The sequence below is a fragment of the Anas platyrhynchos genome, chromosome 7 (genome assembly GCF_047663525.1).
Source record: "Anas platyrhynchos isolate ZD024472 breed Pekin duck chromosome 7, IASCAAS_PekinDuck_T2T, whole genome shotgun sequence".
Taxonomy (NCBI): Eukaryota; Metazoa; Chordata; class Aves; order Anseriformes; family Anatidae; genus Anas; species Anas platyrhynchos.
In genome coordinates, this window is record NC_092593.1 from 34527965 (window position 1) to 34551095 (window position 23131).

The 23131-nt window shown below is 35.8% G+C and overlaps 1 long non-coding RNA gene across 12 annotated transcripts in view; it reads right to left on the reverse strand.

Moving 5' to 3' along the window:
• Positions 1 to 23131, reverse strand: part of LOC106019051 (uncharacterized) — a 351120-nt gene that overhangs the window by 215171 nt on the left and 112818 nt on the right. For 11 of the 12 annotated variants that reach the window (XR_011810792.1, XR_011810790.1, XR_011810788.1 and 8 more), the window contains 4 exons: positions 10434 to 10503; positions 8382 to 8467; positions 6015 to 6078; positions 2487 to 2563 (listed from right to left, as the gene is read on the reverse strand). This is a non-coding gene — a long non-coding RNA (uncharacterized lncRNA). The remainder of the gene's footprint in view (positions 1 to 2486; positions 2564 to 6014; positions 6079 to 8381; positions 8468 to 10433; positions 10504 to 23131) is intronic. The other variant, XR_011810791.1, reaches the window with a different exon arrangement.

The following is a 23131-nucleotide window of genomic DNA, read 5'->3' on the forward strand; positions in this document are numbered from 1 at the left end:
AGAAAAGAAAGCACTTTAGCAAAAACTGTTCCGCTTTCTTAGAATTACCACCTTACAGAATTCTCCATTACTCCTGCTTAAATAGGTTTTCAGTAATTAACATCTATATATTAGAACTTAAAGGTGATGGACGGTAATTTCATGAAAAGGGGGATGAGCATATGATATCTTTCACAAAAGGATATGTACCACACACAGCTGGAGGTGTCAAAACCTTGGAAATGAACCTTTGTGCAAAAGTCACGTAAGCAAGGTTTGACCCAGCTTTTTGTAACTCCAGCCTCCCAGCCTAATTGATGAAGTCCACAGAACAGAGGACCCATAAGAGACCTCTTTCCTTCCTTTCATCCCCCCAAAATTAATACCTCAAAATGGACTGTATAACAAGTTTATGAGATGCTGACAGTTCATAACTACTCGGTAAAATTTAGCTTCAAAACTTGTATCCTACTAACCTGTGAGGTTCCGATTCCACCCATTCCATTGTACCAAACTAACTGTTTGGTACCATTCCATTGTACCAAACCAACAAACCAAAGGCTATAAAACTAAATACAAAATCCTAAAACAAAATACTGCAGTCTCTTTTCAATGAGGCTGAAAAACCCTCATTTTCCTCCTTGTGTTTGAATTCCTCAGTATATTCTCATAAAACTTTCATAAGATGAGAAACCACTTTTTTCCACATATAGTAAATGCTAAATTAGCATGCCAATAAGACTTTTGAATTTAAATGGATTATCTCTTATTTCTTTAGTTAAAGTACTAATTAACTGTCATTTTTTTCCAGCTAGAAATTAGAAACAATTATGTGTATGCAGACAGTTGTATAGTAGGGACATTTCTCCATTTACAACAGAGAAATTATTTACTGTTGGCATGAAATACAATGCAACCTGCTACAGCAAAACAGCAATGTTGCTGGCCCCATTAGCAATTATGGTATCTACTGTAATTCTTCCAGCACATTATCTCCTATGAGTTAAGTTACAGTGTATCAGAGGACTTAGACATTCGCTAAATAACATCACAGAGCCAGCAATCACCTCTCAGAAGTACATAATAACCTAACTTCTTATTTATAAGCTGGGCCACTGATGTTAATGAGGATAACCTCTGTGCTTAGGCAGGCATGTTATTAACTGCTCTGTCAGAATCAGATACTATTCCCAAATATATCTAAAGAAAACTTATTGGATGTAAACATGAATGTATTCATCCATATTTGGACTCATAAAGGGAAATCATTTGTAGCTAATAAACACAGCAAATGAATTAAGACTTTCTGGACAAAATGCATCTACTCAACCATTCAGTTTCAGAGGGCATACCCACTACGCAAGTCCAGCACACCCCACTGTCACTGAAGCAGCAAGGCAGACTTCCCTGAGCCACTTTCTTCCACCAGACCCTTTGTCACAGCTGGCTCCCCCATCTCCAGGCTGACAGTTTGACACATCTAGCATGCCACCTGCTCTCATGACACAGCACTTGCACTGCATATTCCAGTTCCCCCCTTATTCTTCTGTTCTTTTTTTTTTTTTTCCTCCATATGAAAGGGGAGACAAATGCAGTTCAAATTGAGCAGCACTTCAGGTGTGCATGGTAGGAGGATCTCCAAATAACACTATGTGGCTGTGCCCCACTGCCCCCAGTCTTGGCTGAAGATAAAAAGTCTCTTACAACTACCAGCCCATCATCTGAAGATCCAGCTCAATAAGTTGAATCGTTAGACTCTAGAGTTTTACATGTTTACAGTGGCTGAAGTCCCACTGTTACTTACCCGCCAGCTCTGCCTTGCACAAAGCAGGCATCTTAATCATTGGATCCATTTTAGACTTCACTTTAGCAATCATTGCAAATAATTTGCTGTCAGATACTATACAATGTACAAATATACCAGGAAAAAATAAAAGCAAAAAAAAGCAGAGTCCAAGTCCATGAAGCAAGGGGAATTACAATTTCTAAATTGCTTCACATCTGCTTCTTAAACATTTGGAAAGTATCAGGGTTATTACCATCAGTTTGCTGCTTCTGACTGGTCTGTAGTCATTTAAGCAAGCCTCATATTCTCATTTTAATATTTAATGAAATACATAGCATGCTAAGTGCATCACCATAAAGATGTTTCATGAGTATATTACAGTAAAATACTAACTTTCCAGCTTGCTATATTAATCAATATAGTTACCTTGGTTGCACAAATATAATTAAATTTTCATTTCAGTTCACTGAAAGTAAGAGTATCTATAAATATTTCAAGCAAGAGGATGAGATGGTTAGTATTTTATTTATCAAGAATAATACTTCTAAAATAATACTTTTAAAACACCTTCAGGAAAAAAAATAAAAATAGAATTAAAGTTTATCTAGAGCTTGATCATAATTTTCAAGAAGTAACAAAAGACATACAGAGATAAAATTCCACACCTGGATACCTAGTTTTTACTTGATACAGAATGAGTCTTCTTATCACTGGGACATACCTGCAGTGTATCAGTCTGAGAACTGGAGTACATGACACCTTTCAGGTACCAAGACAGAGCACGGGTTATGTATACACCTGTAAGAAAGAGATAAGAAAGAAACCATTCTACTTAAAAGTTCTTTTTCTTTTTTTTTTTTTTTTTTTTTTTTCCTCCTAGTGAAGTACAACACCTGAAAGATCGAAAGATCAATTTATTATCTTTTTTTCAGATAAGATTTGCCCTGGAAGATCACAAGATCACACAGGTAGCTGGGAAGAGCCCCAGACCCCAGCAGTTCCAGTGCCACATGAGACAGAGGAGAGAACAGAAAAAGACTCCGAAGTCAGACTAGAAACTGTGTGCACCTCATCCTCAAATACCCAGCTGCACTGGCAAATTGACTGTTGGATTGCCCTGAAACATTGGTTCCCAGAGATCCAAGTCATCACATAAAGCCTGTTCTCCAAGCTCAATGCAGATGTTGTCTGCTGCTCTCATCCTAGCTGTGACTGGCAACAATAATATGGTGAGCAAGAAGAGATAACAATATCATGATGAATACATGCCCATGCTTAAAACATTTAAGAGTCACTTCTGTGCTTAGGTAACCTAACAGACTTGTATGGATGTGTGTGGCAGATAGAGTTTGCTTTTGCCATTTTCTGATTTAATCATCTTGGGTTTCAGACTAGAGTTAGAGAAAAGACAACGTGACAAAGGACCTACTAAGGGTATCATTTCTGTTGACACAATTTTAATGTGAATTAGTAAGGAAAGCACTCTCAACATATCCAGCACAATTTCTGCCACAGCTGGAATTAGATATACACACTGAAATCTCACACTTGACTTGGAAAATTTCCTACTAAGAAGAAACTACTGATTATACCTGATATGTCATTTCATCAAAATGCTACCAGTGGAAGTGAGATTTCACATCGATTGGACTAATGTTCCCTTGGCCCATGGAAGTACACATCAAGTGCACACATGGATTCTGTAACAAATATACCAACCCATTCCTCAGAAATACTTACAGATAAAACATTGCTGCTTGCAAGCATATCACAATACGTCTAGATAATATATTTGAAATACTAGCAGGCTTTGAAATCATATAAGAAATAGCTTACACCAGAGTTCAGAAGGTAAAAAGAAAAATAAAATAGGGCAGTATACACGTGGGATATACCATCCCTAGAAGGATCAGGAACAGATGTTTGAAGTTTGCAACAGCAACTGATACTCGTGTACCAGTGCCTGGTGCAGCCATACCTGGCTTGATAATGCATGCTGTGGTGTACACACTAAATAAAGCAATGCAGAAGGAGCAAGATGACAACAACCAAAACAAAAATAAATAAATAAATAAATAAATTATATATATATATATATATATAAAAAAAAAACAAAACAAAACAAAACAAAAAAAACAACGAAACCAACCAACCAAACAGGAGGCACAACAGAAAGAACAAATGCAATGTTATCTACCTCCCCTAAAAAAATATTTTTGTAATGAGATTTTTGGCTTTAAGCTGTGATGGACCAGGAGGAGTCGAGCTGGAAGCAGCCACCCCTTGGGGAGGGTCCTGGCTCTGCCCTGGGTAGCACCACTGAACTGGGTGCTCACCAGGCACCAACCTCAGGGTGGGCACGAACCGTAGCTTGGGTGAAAACATGCTCATTTAGGAGATGCTGACACCCAAGTGAATGTTTCTCCTCCTTCTAACCTTTGGGACTGTGGCACCAAAATACCTTCCATCTTAAATCCTAACATTTTACATTAAATACTTCCAGTACATCTAATTAAGCTTGTCTCTCAATTTTGTAAGATACAGGCATGAGAAGATTTTATTTCCTTTACAGTTGTGTTTTTCAAGGCAAAAGTATGAGTAAGGTTACATAGAACTCTTTTAAAGACACTAAGAAAGAGTGGCTGCAAAAAGACCTAAAAATATCAAACTATTACATTTTTGGAATTTTTACCAAGGTATGTTTAAGCTCTTTATATTGAGGTGTTATGTAAAATAGCTTATTTCAGATGCACCCATTTGGATACCCGATCAGTGTCTGTGTCACGAATAAAATGAATGAAGGAAAAAAAATGACAATTACTGGCTAGAGCAGCCTGAGGAAGCAGATTTCAGTTATTACTATTATGGGGAAACCACATTACATGGACTGAAAAGTCCATCACTGCTTTTTAAAAATCATATTGTAAACATTTCACTGGGTTTTATTTTCTCTGTTGATTGCATTCTGTTGCAAAATCCATTGTGTTGTATTTTTGAGGTGCTAGCAGACAAGTGCAATAAAAAAACATATTTACTTTTTCTTCTACCACCTCTCTTCCCTATATAGTTATCAAACCACCAATAAATTTTAAGTGATATCCATTCATTTCTTTTGGTCTTGCTAGATTCTAGGTGTGCACAAGGATAAGGGTTATTGCATCTCTTGAATATACATTTCCACTAACACTGTTGCCTGACTTGCTGTATCTGAAGAGCAAGAATATTTTAATTTATGATCATATTAACTATGCCTAGGGTATTAATCCCAGAGTGCTTCAGTTTTAGGATAATTCTAAATTGTATTAAGTCTCCCATTTGAGTAATTCATGTAGAGAGCATTATCTCTTAATTCTAGCCCACACAGTCATGATGGGCACACATTTTATTAAGGAAAGTTGTAAATGCTTCTAGTATATAATATTTACACCCTTAGAAGCTTCACAGGTAGCTTTAGCCCAGCTTGAATCCATTCCTCATTTAAAGTGACATTCAAATATATGTCCAATGTACAGAATATGATAGACAGCTCAATACCCTTTGTGCTGTACAATCTAAAATATATCACAACAGAGTTGTGATAAAAGAGATAGTTTTAAACTAAGTATTTTCCATATTCATACAGGAAATGTAAAAATAAAGAAAAATAGATTCTCAGCTGAAGCTCCTATGTGATCTCTCAGACACTAAAATGTGAGAAGTACATGCAAATGCTGGTTTATCAGTAGTGGTAGACTTGAAGAAATTGAAAATTGTTTTATTTGAAAAAACAGAAGTCTGCCTGAAATTAATTGTATTGATTGAAATGAAGTACCATTTACCTTAAGGAGTAGACAATCTTGGCCTAATAAATATACTTCAAGATTTCTCACTACGATCAGAATGATGCAAAGATTTCCCTCTGCAAATTGACAACAGTTCTCCACACCCCATCCACTCCACCAGCTCCTCTTCCTCCCCACCCCCCTCCTTTGTCTTTTTTTTTTTTTTTTTTTTAAGGAATGTAGTACATGAACCACATATTTTATGCTACCAAAAAAAAAAAAAAAAAGTTTTTTCCTTATGTGATTTCCAGTTCATTTAGATACTGTTCTAGTAAGCAGTAAAAATGTCCTTGGAAGTTTTATTTTTTATTTTTTTTTATTAGCAATTCCTGTCACAATAAGCTTAGAACAACTTCCCAGAGTGACACCTAGAGATGATTTCATTTATAGGTAGCTGCTAGCTTTCTGTCAGTCTTTTGAGTACTTACTTCATTCACCAAGCCAGGTTACTTCCATTCTTCAATATGCTTTCTTTAGATTTGTTTTGAATTGCTAGGAAAAATCAGAAAATAAATTTACAAAAAATAGGACAGAATGTTTTGAGCTTCATCATAGCTTGGTGAAGATGGAGCTTAGTGAATTTATTTTTATAAAAAAAAAATAAATTATTATATATCAGATTCAAACAATGTGATTTTCCTGCTCAGAAGTGGTCCAGGTTTGCAATACTCAAGCACGAGGACAACATTCCTAATATAAACCATGTAATTCATACATTATATTCACTCTAATCCATTACTAAATTTTTGAAGTTCCAGAATACGAGAGCGTTACTTGTACTTTATACTGCATCTTATTGCATGTTAAAGCCTTGGGGCATTGTAATTGATCATAATAATTCACTTGAAACTCAGCTTTCCTTTCAAAATTAGCTGGCCTATTAGTAAACTTATGTAAGAAAATATATAAAGTTCAAAAATGGAAATACAAAGTTTTTACTTTTGCATGGTAATATAAAAAATAGCACAATTAGTATAATAGGCTGAAAACCAGGAGTATCTTCAGAGACTAAGGATGTATTATATATTAAAATTATGTATGGCTGCAGATGGTAACTCAACAGTCTTTTACATTGGGTATCAGTAACCTGAGGCTGACCCTGAGGATACATCTGCTAAAGACACCTGCCTTCAACTTCAGAGGGGTGACAGCTCAGGAAAACTTTTATCTTACTCATTGGATATACTAATCATTGTAAATTATCTACTCAGATATAGATTGTGAGCCATTTGCAGCTCTTTTTGCAATTTGCACCTAACTGCAGCACAGAGATTAATGAACGTTAAATTTTCCTTACTAAAAGCACAGTGTGTTTAAGTTTTAATTGCTGTATATAATGTAAAAATGTACTTAGTTGTTTTACATGTGTCACATGCCAAGAGAATCATGGTATGCAGAAGAAAGGCAAAACTAGTCTGGCAGATGTTTGCTCCATCTCACTGCAGTACCATCTCCCCAGGCATTGCCTGAGGCAACTATCAGCAGTAGAGCCCAGTGCAAACATCAAAAACGAGAAAATCACAAATGCAAAAATTAGTGGTCACAGCCACTTTCTTCACTTCAGACAGACTGACTAAGCAAATTGACTGAGCAAACCTGACTTACATTACCTGTTTGTTTTGCTCTGACCCAGTGATTACAATTCAACATTCAAAGGAATGTTGATCAAAATGAAGTAAAAACTTTTTTTTTTTTTTTTGGCCACAAATATGTATTTGATCCACAAATTGGCTTTTTATTGGCTTTCTTTTCTTTTTTTTTTTTTTTTTTTAAGATGATAATGTAGATTTCAGATATTCTATATTAAGTACCAGGGCCCATTTTCATGCCCTTAATTTTTCTAAATAGCATGCCTCTACCGAGCTTTGGTATAGCAACACTGGTTTCACCACCAACGCAAACATTCAACTGTTATTTACTGGAGAGTCCTAAACATCTGTAAGAACATTATAAATTCAGGTCAGTGGCTACCTACAGAAATGTGGTTTAATTTTCAGGTTTCTAAATTATACCAGCTATTACTCTTTACTTAATGTTTTCTTTTTACAGTAATTTGTAGACTTCCCTGACTCTGTAGCTTGCATTGTGCATTTTTTTTAAGCTATGTAGAAAGTTCCCTATTATGGCCCACAGAGTGATAGCCTGAAAAGCAGAAATGGTTATGAATAAGAATATGAAAAGCAGAAAGTTATGAATATATATGCACATTTAAAATATATTTCAATATATATTGAAATATTTTTAAAAATATGAAATATGAAATATCTTTAAAAAATTTATATTTTAAATATATTGAAATATTTCAAATATATATTTTTAAAATAATTTTTTTCTTCCTTATAGTTTGCATAAACAGAGGGTGTCTAAAACTTTGGATTAGAAGTAATAAAAAACATCAGAAAAATTCTTATGACAGCACGAATCTAGTTGTCCACAAGCTGCAAGGATGGAGAAGGAAATAGATTTATCTTTTAATTAATAATATTTTCAATTAAATAAAAAGTTATTGACATTGCATCCCATTTTATACTGTTCAGCAATTATTTGCTAGTAGCTTCACTTTGTTGTTCAGAGAACACGTGAATTAATGAAATTAATTACACTTTTATGTTGTCTTTTAATTCTCCCCAGTGCACCACTATTGCTGTCCTAACTCCAACCCCCCACCCTACCACAGCTCCCCCCAGTGACACTCCTACCACTCAAGAGATGCCAAAGTTGTGAGTAATTTGCATATGCACATTGATTATCTAAAAGGTTGCAGCTCAACAGAATACATAATAGTTGACACTTACCTGCCTAGTTATCATGGGAAAGCTCATTTCCTCTGCACAGGTGCTGAAGGTCATGGAATTGGCAAAATATCACAGATTTCTTCACACTAGTGAGATATGGTTGACAGTGGGTCGTTGGTTTAAAAGTTATAATTAGCACATAGAAGGTCTTAACCACATAATCTCCATGTTTGTTTTTTTTTTTTTTAAGTCAATTAAAAAATAATTTTTCTTTTCCCAAACTTGCACAAACCAAGTTCTACCGCATCGATTTAATAACAGAATTTGTACTTTATGTATTTAAATGAGATGTACTAATTTCATTGTCAGACAGGACTTCATATCAATCAAGATAAAGTTTCTCTGGAAGTAAGGAAAGGTTTCAGAAATTAGTCTTCAAATATCCAGTAGTCTTCTAACAGAACAACTCAGCAATCCTCTCATTATGTCTATGCTACCTTGTCTGTAGAAAGGAAGAATGCTATAAGCTTAGTATGAAGACCTCAAAAAAATATATATTTTTTCAGACATTCCCAAATGGCGACTCTTAAGAAAAGATCCACCTGATAATTAAGTTCATCTCCAGTCTTTTGAAATGCTAGCAGAAATCAAGTAATACAATACTAAATGTAATATGTAAATGAACTGGTAATCTACTCAACCCCAAATTGCAGGCTCCCTTAGGTACAATGTTAGAAACAGATGGTCATCTTTTCACCTCCAAAGAAAATGAAATGTTGATCACCTACCATCTGCCTACTAATGATTAGCAGCAATAGGACTGTTTGTCTGAATACACTCAAGGAGAAGTGCATCTTGGACAACTTTGAGGACTCTGATGATCTTAGTTAACCTACTAAGTGAAATGTATTCCAAGGTCTTCATTTCTTCTGTCAAATTATGAATCTTTCCTAATAGCCTAACTGAAAGAGCATATATACTAAAATATTACCCTTTCTGTAAATAGGTGCATGTAACCCTGTAGCCACAATTTCATAGTTTTTGCTTCCTGGGAAATAAAAGGATGTAAAAGTGAAACCTGAACAGCTCTGTAACAGTCCATGAAGTAAAAGAACCTGTTGATTTCAAAGATCATAACTGAAAACTAAAAGTTCAGCATTATGGGCAAAGACAGTAGCTGACCCTTAATCAGTCATACATTTGATGTGGGAAGGCTTGTCCCCTTCCTGGCTGTTTTTGTTTCTTTGAAGCAAGCCCTTCTTTCAGCAGCTGCAGCAAGGTTTTTATAGAACATAAAAGAAGCCATCTAGAGCAGTGCAACTTTAAGTAGGAAAAAAAAAATTCTCAGTGGAAAATTTAAGACTGTTTGAAAACAAAGGTACTTGTACTCTCTGTCTCTGTAAACAGTAAGGCCTTTGCTCTGATTTTCCTTTTCAGTTCGGCAACTTTCAGACTGCCTGAGTTGAACAAAGACCAAAAAGTCACGTCTGTGAATGTACAGGAAAGGCTTCATTTCTTCACTTCTGAGGTTTGGCTAGTAGTGCTGCAAGTAACATCCTCTGGTCCTCTCAAGATGCTCCTACTTAACTGTTTTGACTTTCTTCACACTGAGTGGCCAGATCTATCCAAGTCCTCATCATGTCCCTTGCCCTGCCAAAGGCTCCATCAAGCCCAAAAGTGCCACAGCCAGGCTATGGCAGACAAGTGTTTTTCCTCTTGGCTCTCGTTCTAGGCCATAGCTTACAATGTAGCACATACAAATTAGTAAATTGTCTAGTTCTACTATCTGTCATACATTACTCCTATAGAAATCCAAGGATTCTCTCCCTGTGTGAAACACTGTAGTGTCCTACTGTAAGGGAATTGTCCTGGACAGCAACATTGATACCTTTGATTGCTAGTGTTTCTATTTGCATGCCATAAGATTGTAAGAAAAAAAAAATATCCCCATACATTTTTAATTCTTTCTTCACAGTATCTTATTTCAGAATTGTATCTGCAATAAAATGCTTCCCACAAAAACAAGGTAGCAGTTTCTCAAGAGACTGAACCATTGCAAACCATTCCTTCTCCTGTCTTGGATACAGAAAGTGATTAATTTTCCTGACTTACACCTTAGAGGATGTATTATTTCTTCCTCATTCTCTGGTACACAGCTGCCATCAAGCAGATTCTGAGCTATCTGTGGATACAGCAGAAGGCCTTTTCGAGTTAGAAGCCCTTTGTCTGTTTCGTTTGACCTTAAATTTTCTTTTAGTCACAGACATTGCTGCAGTTTCAATGCTCAATACAAGAGCTTGGTAACATCTCAGAGATCATAAGAATAACACAAGCAACTTCTGTGATAAAAATTCAGCAGCTCAGTAATGCATCTGTTTTGACTGAATGTGAATTTACAGCATTATTTCTGGTGGTGTATTAGAAGCCTCGTCATTATCTCATCACTATCACTGTATCTTTTATTTTCCAGCAACAAATAAACAGATTTATTCAACAGTCACTCTTTTAGTGAGGTTGAGCCATATTCCAAAAAAGGTGCAAGAAGTCCTCAAGGCCTAGTACAAGGGCTTACTCGGTTACACTTTTTTTGGATTTAACTAATCAAACACACAAATTTTCTCCAACAAAGCCATTCTCCTACCTGAAGTAAAGCTGGCACTTAGGCAGCTCTCCACATTTTAAGAGTATCAGTACTGAATCAGAGTTATCCTGAGTTGGAAGGAACCCACAAGGATCACTGAGTGTAACTCCTGACTCCACAAAAATCGACCACCCAGAAGCTGAACCACGTGACAGAGCATTGCCCAAACGCTTCTTTAACTCTGACAGACTTTGGGCCATGATCACTTTCCTGGGGAGCCTGTTTCACCCTCTCAGTGCAGAACCTTTCCCTAACACCCAGCCTGACCCTCCCCTGTCCCAGCTCCATGCTGTTCCCCCAGGCCCAGTCACTGCCACCAGAGAGCAGAGCTCAGCGCCTGCGCCTCCGCTCCCCTCACGAGGGAGCTGCAGGCCGCCATGAGGCCTCCCCTCAGTCCCCTCTTCTCAGGGCTAAACAATCCAAATGAGTTCAGCCACACTGCATTAGTCTTGCTCTCTAAACCCTTCACCATCTTCATACCCCTCCTTTAGGGGTTTTCTTAGAAGTTTTATGTCTGTCTTATACTCTGGTGCCCAAAATTGCACACGATACTAGAAATGAGGCCGCACCAGTGCAGAGCCGGACAACCCCTTCCCTCAGCCAGCTGGCAGTGCTGTGCCTGAGGCACCCCAGGTACATTTGGCCCTTTTGGCTGCCAGGCACACTGCTGGCTCATGTTCAATTTGCTGTCAAACAGAACCCCAGATCCCTTTCCATGTGGCTGCTCTCATTCCCCAGTCTGAACATGAAAAGAGGGTTGCCCTGTCCCTGATATGTCCCAGGACTGCAGAATCCACCACTTGCTCTTGTTGAACCTCATGCAGCTAGTGATTGCCCAGCTCTTTAATTTGTCAAATTTTCTCTGCAGGGCCTAATTACACTCAAGGGAGTGTAAAGCTCCTCCCAGTTTAGCATTGTCTGGAACCTCAGTATACCTCCAGGTTCTGCATCCAAGTTACTTATGAAAACAGTAAAGAGAACTGGCCTTTAAAATGGAGCCTTGTGTAGTGACAGGTTACTGGCATTGGACTGGTTATGGACATCAGGTTTGTGACCAGTCACTGTTGCCTTTTTAGTCCTGTTTGTTTCTCATACTCTCTGAACTCTTCCTCATGAGCCTTGTTATTCAATTTGAAGTGGTACATTCAAGTATTTTCCTTTGTTCAGTTTAGGATACATTTTGATATTTTCCATCTTTTATTGCAGAAGGAATATTTCTCTCCAACCTCTCCATATTCAATTTTTTATATTCCTTGGGGGACTGGCTCTCAGCAACTTTAGGATGGAAACCTTCCCAAAGACAGACAGACAGGATTTGTCTTCAGGCTGCTTTTGGAGGACCATACACTTCCCAATGCATTTCTTAGTAGTGGGATTTCAGGTTTAAGTTACCATACTGGTAACCTATCCCAACAAATACATTCCTGATCATGTTTTCAGCCCATTGAAGTTAGTCTTCCATTATTTTACCTAAAGATTTGTAGTCACATTGCACAGTCACATATGAATAAGCTTCTAGAGTCTTTCCATGCAGAAAGACAGTATAATGTGAGTAAAGAGAGAGCACAGTTGCCTAACAGGTTTCTCCAAAGCACCAAAAACATGATCTTTGCAGAAGGAAGTATACAATTTACACAATATTTGCAATATATAAAATTAGCAACTCACAAAAATAATAAGCAGACATCATGTGTGTGACTCATCACTAAACTATATACAGGTAGAAAATTGAGTTAATTGGGATGCCTAGAGAAAGAATAATGAAGAAATGAATGAACCTTTGCTGATTTGTTTCTGACCTCAACAGTTTTCCATGAAGTAATATGAGATACCATCTTAGACCACACATATTCAGTCCACAAAACACTGAACAGACCATTTAATAGAAACTCTGGCTAGTTCATTATACTTCATATTAATAAGAAAATTTCAAGCATTTTATTACAAAAATACACAGTAGAGAAAATCCTGTTAGGTGATTGTTGTGTCCACCAATACAATCATTATTGATGAGCCAGTCATTTCAATTTTGACTATGGAATTGCAGGTAATATTCAAGCAAATGTATACCTTCAGACAAAAGGAATAAATCTATTTATGGCTTCTTACCAGTTCCCTGCAGGTGGTCTCTGAAACTGACTAATCAAGTTTTTACTATCTAGAGACAAATAGTAACATCTAAATACCTAATGCAAGAAGCAAAAATATAATGAAATAATAAGCTGTACTATAAAAAAGCAATAGTTTAATTAGTTTAATATAATTTTATCACAAACTAGTCATAATAAATTTCAAAGGAATAGAGGCCACATTCGACTTTCCTCTTTATCAATCATTGCTTTGTATGTTTACATTTTTATGGAACATCTGCCCTTTCACATACTTATTGAAGGACATACCAAAAGGTATGTATATCTCTCACCAACCTGAATTTTAAAAGAGGCTATTAACCCACAAGCATGGTTATTTTATAGTTTTTCCCCCATGTCTTGGTTACATGATCGAAAAACCTGACCTTTTCCTTCTACTTCATTTTAACCTGTATAAGCTCATCTTACTCTGTAAGTGCAAGAAATGGCTGGCATGCACTACATTTAATAATACTTTTGCATAAAATTTCAAATGTTGTGGGCTGCAAGCTTTTTTTTTTTTTTTTCCCCAGAACAAAATATTATAATAAAACTGCTTTTAATGGAGAAGTCCTAGCGTTGTTTAGCTTAGGAGGTTTAAAGAAGCAAGGTTTATAAGGAGCATTAAAATATTTTATTAGACTCAGCAAGGTTGTTACAAAAAGATGGTAAATTTTTGGTACACAACCACTCTTTCAAGACAGATAGGCAAGCAACAATTTTCATAGTAATTAAAATTATTCATTACTTTCTTTACTATAAAATTGCCTTCTATTTCCAGTATGAATTTGCTGGTATTTAGTCTCTGGCAGCCCTTTTCCTCTCTAGACTACTTGAGGGTTTATCATTTCCAGTCAAACACCTGCCAAACGTGATCCAGCCAACCAAAAACTATTACTTAGAGGAGCAAAAATGCAATGAGATTTTCATACTGTGCTTTAAGCAATACTAGATATTTCTACAGCTTTGGATCAAGCATCCTCACTATCCTTTCCTTTTATGTGCATTTAATGACATTCTGCACACAAGTCTCTTATTACCAAAATGTACCAAAGAAGGCAAATAGTATCAAGTGTTACTTGATTCCTTTTTCATTTTTGGCTAGACTATTCAGATTCACGTTTTAATATCCAATCCATTGGAAATAGTTTCCCCTTAAACTGATGCCAAAAAAATAAAAAATACCAAACAATTCAGGATAATTATAGCCATCATCATCATTTGAAAAATTTTATGTATACACGCATTTGGTCAGACAGTAAAGAAAAGGTTCAGACACTGCCAAGTCAAAATTGACAGGAAAACACATGAGTATCACTCATTTCATCACAGGCCATCAATAAATTGTAAATGTAAAACTACTGGGTATACTTTTATTTCTTTGCTTTGTTAATCTATAGATTGCAAGTGTTGATTTAATATTGTTTTGTTAAGAAACAAGAACATGTTGACTGCAGTTATAATTTTCACGAGTTATTGCTTTTTTTGGTTAGAAGACAGTACAGCCAGCAAAAGTCAAGGTTCTCTAAATAGAATACTGATGTGAGAGAGAGTAGTAAATAATTCCCCAAACCAAAAGTAGTCTCAAATTGATACCTCAAGACACTCATTTGTATATGTACAGAAAGATGGACTTCAAAACTCATCTCTAGAGACCAACAACATGGAAAATATCTAAATATCCCAGGACCCACCCAACCATCTTTGCTGAGATGAATAAATTTTCACAAGAGTGCTGCATGATTTAATATTGCAAAATTAGGTAAATGGAGTGCATTGCCCCAGATGAGTTCCTCATTTCCTCAGGGCTCTACTTTGAGCTTTAATGCTTACTTGCTCCTGAATGCCACAGAGGGGAATACAAAATTTGTTTATTAAACATTGGGTTCTTCATAACAGAAGTCTTTTTCTCCTTAATACCTAACTGTATTATTGACCAGTATGCAATGTCAAAATAATGATTCTGCACCAGGTTCAGTGTTATGTCTTCCCAGCAATTACACCATCACAATGAACAGTCTTGTGGCATGAACGCTCCCTCAGCTCTGCCAGCAAACAGGTGGCAGATAAGATAAATACAGCCTGGTGAACATGAGGCTTTTAAAAATTATTATTATTAAAGAGAACCTCAACAAATATCCCTAACACTCATAGAAACCTTGTGCCTTTTTTGTTTCTCAGTTTTATTTTGTACACTCCAAACTCCTTTTATTTTGCACTGCTCCAAACTAAGGTAGGATTTATTTATTTTTTTATGTGCACAGTGAAATAACTCAAACTCCAAAAGGTGGGAGGGTGAGAGGAAATGTAACACAATGTGGGAAAAGACACCTATGGTTTTGTTCATCTGCATACACAGCATGCGTACCCAGTTCTATCATCCTCCTATGAAGCAGTGAGTTAACCCTGAGGCAGCCATCACTTGTCTACTTTGTCAGTCAAATAAATGAGGTAATAGCAAGTGAACCGGCTGGAGCATATAAGCAGTGTAATGCATGAATCAATCATTTGAAATACTGCACTGCAGTGAGAAAATACAAACCAGACAGCTAGAATCAGCATTCTCTCTCCCTTTTGTCAAGTAGCACCAACGTTACAGTAAAACTGGAGATGCACAGAACATATTGATAGGCACAGAGGTTCAAGACCCAGCGTAGGCTGGCTATTAAGATCACCACAACAGACATCACTTTTTTTGTTTGTTCTGTTACTTTGAAGTCTGCAGAGACAGACAACACACTGTAGCTGGTAAATAACAACACAGCAGAAGATAGCTGGCTTTACACCTGCACCTTGAGTCCCCGTTATTCTGTCCCTGATAAACACTTGAAATTAATTCATTTTGAAATTCTGTTCCCTTCCAAATGACTTCTGCAGCAAACAGCAGAAAAAGGAACACGTAAAAAAATAAAAATCTAGTAAGTTTAAGAACAGCTGTTCACAGGTATGATCTAGACCTCCAGTACTCCTTAGAGTAACGCTTCACACACAGACCGTGCCATTTCCTTCAAGCCTGCTGGAAGCATGGAACAAAGTGACAGGTTGGCAATGTAACAGCTTCTACCCAAAGGAAGACAGATGAACTGAACAAAAAATAATGCTTACTATTTACAGCTAACGATTTTAATATATTGTCTTAAACCAAGAAGCAAGTCGTCTGAAGGCTTAAGCATACAGAACACACCGAAATCTTTATAATGACCCTATTAGAAAAACAAGCATCTTCATCTGCATTTCACAGTAAACACTACAACTGACATCTTTGATATGAGACTGATTTATGCACATCTGTAGCCGTGTTACCACGTCAGGTCTTATCTCCTACGTATTTAACTTTTGGTGTCTTTTTGGTGTTTTTATTGTTGTTGTTTTGATGCTGAGTTGCATCTCTGATTCCACAGTCCCATTTAATCTTGGCTTTTCTGTAACAATTTTTTATTCTTTTGCAGAAAGATAAACTTTTGCAATCACTGTAAAGACACTAAGAAATGAAATCTTAATGAACAATAACGATTACACAAGATGTCTCAATCAGACTATGTCAAGGTGACTTTATGAGCACAGAAACACTGGCTGTATTTGACATTTGTAACATCAAAATTCATTTCACAACTGATTTTGAATCAGCTTACAACAAGAACTTAGAAGTAAATACTCCAGTCTATTTTTGTTGTAAGTCTCTTACAGTAAGCAGTGCTTCTGCGATTTGACATTAGGTTAAGATATATGCCCAAAAGAGATGATGTTCTTGTGCATACACATAAGTCATCATCTGTCATCTGAGGTAGGCTCTATCTGCATTGTCATCAAGTATCTTTTCCCATCAACTTTAAGGAATTTACTTACTGAATGCACAACTTTTATTTGTGATTATATAAATTAATGTATTTCCTGAAAGTTAAGTTACCGTGCTGTTTATGATGTATGCTTAAGTGATGTATGCTTAAGTGAAAGGTTTACAAACCTTTTTTAAAAAATATAGATTATAAATTAAAAAAAAATTTATATATATAGAATAATTTTATAAGAAAAAAAATTTATATGGATATAAGTTTAAAAAAATAGAACTTATCCATCTCTCAAAAATACTTATAACATTATGAAGCATAAACTGCCATTCTGAAGAGGACAAAACTGAGCAAAGTAGAAAAAATAATTAAATGGCAATGTTTAGCTGAAGGAATTGCCCATTTTCCTAGGTAGACATATGAATTAGTAATTACATGTATGAGGAAGAAGTGAGTGTAATATAAAAAAATGTTTTTCTATCACAAATACTTCACAAATAGAATTGCCTTAGGGAATTTTAGACACAAAATAAACCAAGATCTCTAATTTATCTTGAAAATATGTTGCTGACATCAGTTGATGTGTTTTTTCATTCTGTAGAAGTTGACAGCTCTTTGGCTTCTTCAGAATTATGTTTGGAAAATCAAGCAGATACAATGGAATATATAAGAAAAGCACTTGTGTGTGACTGCTGAACCTTTGTTCAGCAGGACCATAGGAGGAGAGAGAGTAACAAGGGAGTCAATGTAGGGGGAAAGGGATGGCTGAAAAATCAGCAGCAGCTGAATTAAAAGCCTCAAAAAATATCAGAGGATAACAAAAATATTAGCCAAGAAACATTAATAAAAATAATAAATTTAACAGCTATTTGATCAAAAATGTTTTTTTTATATATTTTACACAAATTTTAAAGTGCAACCATTTCAGTGTAAACATGATAGAAACAAAACTCAATGAATCGAAGCAGATAAAAAAAGAAATATAAAAACCATAGTATAGAAATAACTGAATGTGTACTACTATGTAATATGAAATAATTAATATAGAATAACTGAAAATATAGATCTGTAAAATATGTTAAAAACAAGACAGAATAAATATGTCTGTATTGAAATTAAGTCCCAAGTTAAGCTTCTTTGATGTTGGAAGTGCACCTATTCCACATTATGCTTTTGACTAGCTACTTGAACTTCTACCACAAAGGTAGGTACAAGTCCACAATTTTATTACATGCCATGCAACAACAGGGCTGTGGAATTCATCTTGCAGGCTTCTGAACCCTACTGAAGAATTTAACCTTAATGATCAATGTCACCAGTTTCCATGGGACAGCTACACCATGTCAAGCATTTTACAGAATTCCTTTGAAGCATATGGGGTCTCCAATTCCAAGTTAGTAAGAAAAGCTCAGTAAATAAAAACATTTTATCAACTTATAAAAAGCACAACTTTTCTGTTCCACCTGTGAGTAGCAGCAGGCTTTCCTCAACAGTTATCTTAAAGATCTTGTTTAAAATTAACACACATTGATTACTGACTACAAGAGTTCTGAAATGCCAGAAGCACTAGGAAGCAAGCAACCATAAATGAAAGAAAATAGATTTGCTTTCTCCAGGAACCTCCATATATGAGTTTTGTTGTTTATATAAGAATAGTTCTGGGTTATTAGGAATAATGAACTGAACATCAGGTAGGTATGTTTGGGCATCTGGTGCTCCATCTCCAAATTCTGTGGCATACCGTCTTCTGCAGAGCCAGTGTAACGGTTCCTAAGTACTACCTTATGTCTCTTGGTCCATTTCTGGATTAAACTCAGGTCTCCAATTTACCTTGCATTAGCTTGCTACTTCAGGCAGAGCTAATGGCATCCTAAGTGATCTATCATTTCCACTGTACTCTGGGACAGAGTGAAGGTCTGAGCAAGTAAACACCCATCTCCTGCTCTTCTCCAGTCATAACACATACTAAACAGGAGTTCTATTTATAGCTAGGAAGATTATGGTCTCTGATATTGTTAGATTGTTTAGTTTTTCTTCCACCTGTGATGTTAATTGTAAGCATTTAGAGTCATCACTCAGCACGGCTAGAGGCGGTCTCAAAGCAATGAGGTAATACCTAGGCATCTGTGTGGCCACTTTGACTCAAGTATTTGTATTTCTCATCTACATACTTTGCTTAGGAGAAGACAACAGGAAAAAAAAAAACAGAAAACCTACAAATTTGCATACGTTTTTGATGCAAAAACATGGCACTCTTAATGCTGTGAAGCCAAATATTTAGGCAATTTTCTAAATATTGCAAAATGTTGTCTTTCTTGATTCATGATGATCATTTCTTCCCCAGTTCTAAGCCCTACACTTTTATGAAAGTCCATACTTGATTCACCTACAGTATTGAACACAGTTGTTCCAGATATGTTGAAACTTACAGATGACAAAGGTAAACAAATGGCTTTCAGGCTTTTAATCCTTTACTTATCAGTACTGTTTTCTGTTTGCATCACTCATTCATTTTTCCCTCCCAGCTCTGCAAAAAAAAAAAAAAAATTCCTAAACATTTCAGTGCATCAGAGATGCGCAGCGCTGCACAGAATATAATTCAGGATGTCAGCACTTCTGGAACAACATGGCTCAGTCTTGAATATGGATATCAAACATTTCATTAGAAGTAAATGAAGACAAATACAGTACAGTGAATGGATAAAGAAACAAAAACAGTTCTTGACCCCTTAGAAATACAGGGTGCTGCGGCACCATGAGTGACCAGGTTAGAAAGCTCAGCCACCAGGTTGGCTCACAAAGTTTATATTCCATAATCTGCCATAGGCAGTGTAGAAGTGCCACTAAAGATGAAATAAAAGCATCACCCCTCTTTTGACTCCTCCCCCTTTTTTTTTCTTCTGTCACAAGGAGTGTCTCTAGGTTGACTAAATTTATGCACATGTGCCACACACAAAAAAAAGCTGCGTGTGTACAGTTCCCTATACAATTAAGTTCTTGAGACTACAAAAAACAGGAGTACACCTACAAGAACATTTGAAATGTGCCTAACAGGCTGGAGAGCAGCAGGGGTAATCCAGTATGTGCAACTTACTTTGCTGAACCCTGAGTCCTGGTGTAAGAACAAGTAGAAATGAAGTGGATAACTGGAGTACCAACTATGAAGTCAGAATACTAAAAAGAAGTATTACTGCTCATTAGTCCCAAAAAGTGCATCCTTAATGTCCCTGAACTACAAAAGAGGAGGACTGTTCTCAAATCAAAGAATAAACAGTTGCATTTATCTTGAACTGTTTAATGTAAGTCAAAGCATAACAAAATCACACATTAGTAAAATACACATAGAAGCTCTAACCAGTAGCATGACTAATATTATGTGTTGCAGCACTGAGGGCATTGTTGTATTATAAATATTCATTCAAATGGTAATTTATTATAGTTACTTTGTACCTGCAGGAAAAATACACTCAGGAAACCTAAAATGTTTTAATAAATAATGAAGGGAAACAATTTAAGCACTATGTAAATGTATTGGATGTATTAACTTCATTACTTACTGATAAATACATAGCTACACAGAATATTCTTGTGTTTTAAAAATTCATTACCACCACAGTCACAGGGCAACTAAATCAGTGCTCCTTTTGGTTGTCCTTTCACTCGTTAAAGTTTATGCTCGCCTTCATGGAAAACAGACCTGGACGTGCACATCATAATCTATCTGTGACTTCTTCCCTCACCACAGCTCCTAAACATGCTGTCCTCATACCATCCTCCTCAACCCCTCCAACTGATAAGCAGTGACTCACAGATGCCCCCTGTGCAATATTCATAACAGTTTATAATCTTCCATTTCTTAATATTGAATTTCTCCACCCCTTCATATCACTCACTTTTCCCCACACAATATACTAATGCTCTTCTATAATGATTATTCCCCCCAACTTGAACAGTACATTTTGATTAGCATATTTTAAATTTATGGTCTAAAGTCAGTGATGAAAATGAATCAAAACTAGCTCTAATACAACTCATAGATGTTACCCAGCATTATCATTCTTGACTTCTGTTAGATTCCTTTTTTTTCTTTTTTTTTTTTTTCTTTTTTCTTTTTTTTTTCTTTTGGCACAATTTTAAGGATCTTTACACACTTTGCTATTCTTGTACTCCACCCTTGTTCCTACACTAATCCAACCCTTCCTCCAGCAGCAGTGACTTCGGTCTCCCAAGAGTCCACTGGCATTCAACCAAGAGCCTGAACTTCTGTTCAGAGGGAAATTTATCAGTGTTTTCATGATCTCTTAAATCAGAACAGATCCACAGTTAGCTATTTTGTACTTGAATAATTATGATATGGTGATATGGACCATCAGAAACACTTCTTTTTTTTTAAGTAGAAAATATTAAAAAAAAAAAAAAAAAGACTAAGTTCGCAGCTACTCTGCAAACCCCAAGAGATCATTTCAGCAAGCAGTAGGGGGGTTGCAACCAAAATATGTGCTGCAAACAAAATCCTCTACAAACCTAGTCCAGAATTGTGACTTCAGGACACAATCTTAGAGCCACTGTGATACCTGGGGCTTCAATCTGTCACCTCCCTACCACTGCTTTTATACTCTTTTTCTTTCTTGGCTAACAGATCTGTCTTGCCAGGATTACTTAACTTTAAATACAATGTGTGTTGTTTTTTTCTTCTTCTCATCTGGATACCCAATCAGACTAAAAATATTAAAAGGACTTGTTTCTTGAACTGTGATTACATATTATTTCCTTCAATATTATGAAAGATTTATCCAAATTGTGCAGAATAAAAACACTATGTTCTCTGAGCTCTGCTCTGCAACATTGCATCCCCCTTTCTTCTAGAAAAAGGAACTTTGTTCACTGAAGTAACTCAAGCCATGACATCAGCTCAATTTTGGTTGTTTCTTATGTAAGTCAGCTGTGCTGATTTTAAATGTAATATTCACTTCGTTTAATATTCTACTTACACCTCCAAAATCAAGATATCTATGCTTTCTACTTCACGAAGCCATCCACATAATTGATTACATTTGCATAGGTTATACCCATGCAAATATCACAATACTAAATTACTTGGTGTCATTGATCTCAAATCTTGTCTTGTTCATATGTATTAAGTAAGAAGAAAAAAACTGTGTGAACTAGCAAGCTGTAAATATTTTCAGAGTTCAATTAGTTATCTTAGCCATATATTTAAATAGCTATAGATTTTCAAATTGCTTTGGAAGATTTAGGCTTCAGTATATATCAGTCTTTATTTAGTTATTTGCAGAAGGGAACACAGAATAAAGAGATAGCAATGCTTCTAATATCCATACTTCTTAAAATTTTGAGCAAATTGGGCTGTTAATAAAAATGATTAATTGAATTGTTTCCTAAATCTCGGTCCATGTGAATATACTGACCTTAACCAGTGACAGTAACCTATTACTTATTATAAAAATATAAATATAAATCATGCATAAAATATTGCATTCATGTGAATGCATCATTCATCTCTTACTCTACTCCTTACTAAACAATGAAGAGCTTTTGCAAAGTAGAAAATTAGAAAAATCATAAACATTGAGGTCTTTAGCAGCTAAATTTTCATAAATTCTCAGGCTATGAACTGTTCAAGTAATAACAAAATAGCAAGTAACTGAGAAAAAAAATTGTCATAGGGTGGTTTATGGATGAGAGAAGTGAAGCTGAATTAATTAACTGAAGCTAAGAGCATTGAAACAAAATGAATTGTAAGGTTAGAAATGCCCTCCTAGGAGCCTGTATGAGTTAAGCCTCTCTGCAGGCCTCCTGTTCTAACAGTTTCCCATTTAAGAAATATTGCAGGAACCTAAAGAGATTAAGGAAATTCAAGTGATATTTCCTCAAAGAAAAAATTCTAAATTAAAACTTCAAAATAAGTTAGGCATAATGCCTTTCAATGCCATAGGAAGGTGAAAGAGCATTTAGGCCTGGAGCCTTTGCCAATAATAGTCTGAATATAGATAATCACACAAAAAGAGAAATAGTATATATGCACTTTTGTATATATGTATATTATTCTTGCACACACTCATGCACTGACAATATGGGATCCTTAGAATAATAATTATAAATATTTCAAAATCTTGTTAATGTGAAAATGTACATTTGATTTGAATGGATTTCACTGTCCTGAACTTCTGCATTACATAAAAATAACTTATTTCCTCATGGGACAACAGAATACAATCATTTAGTCTAATC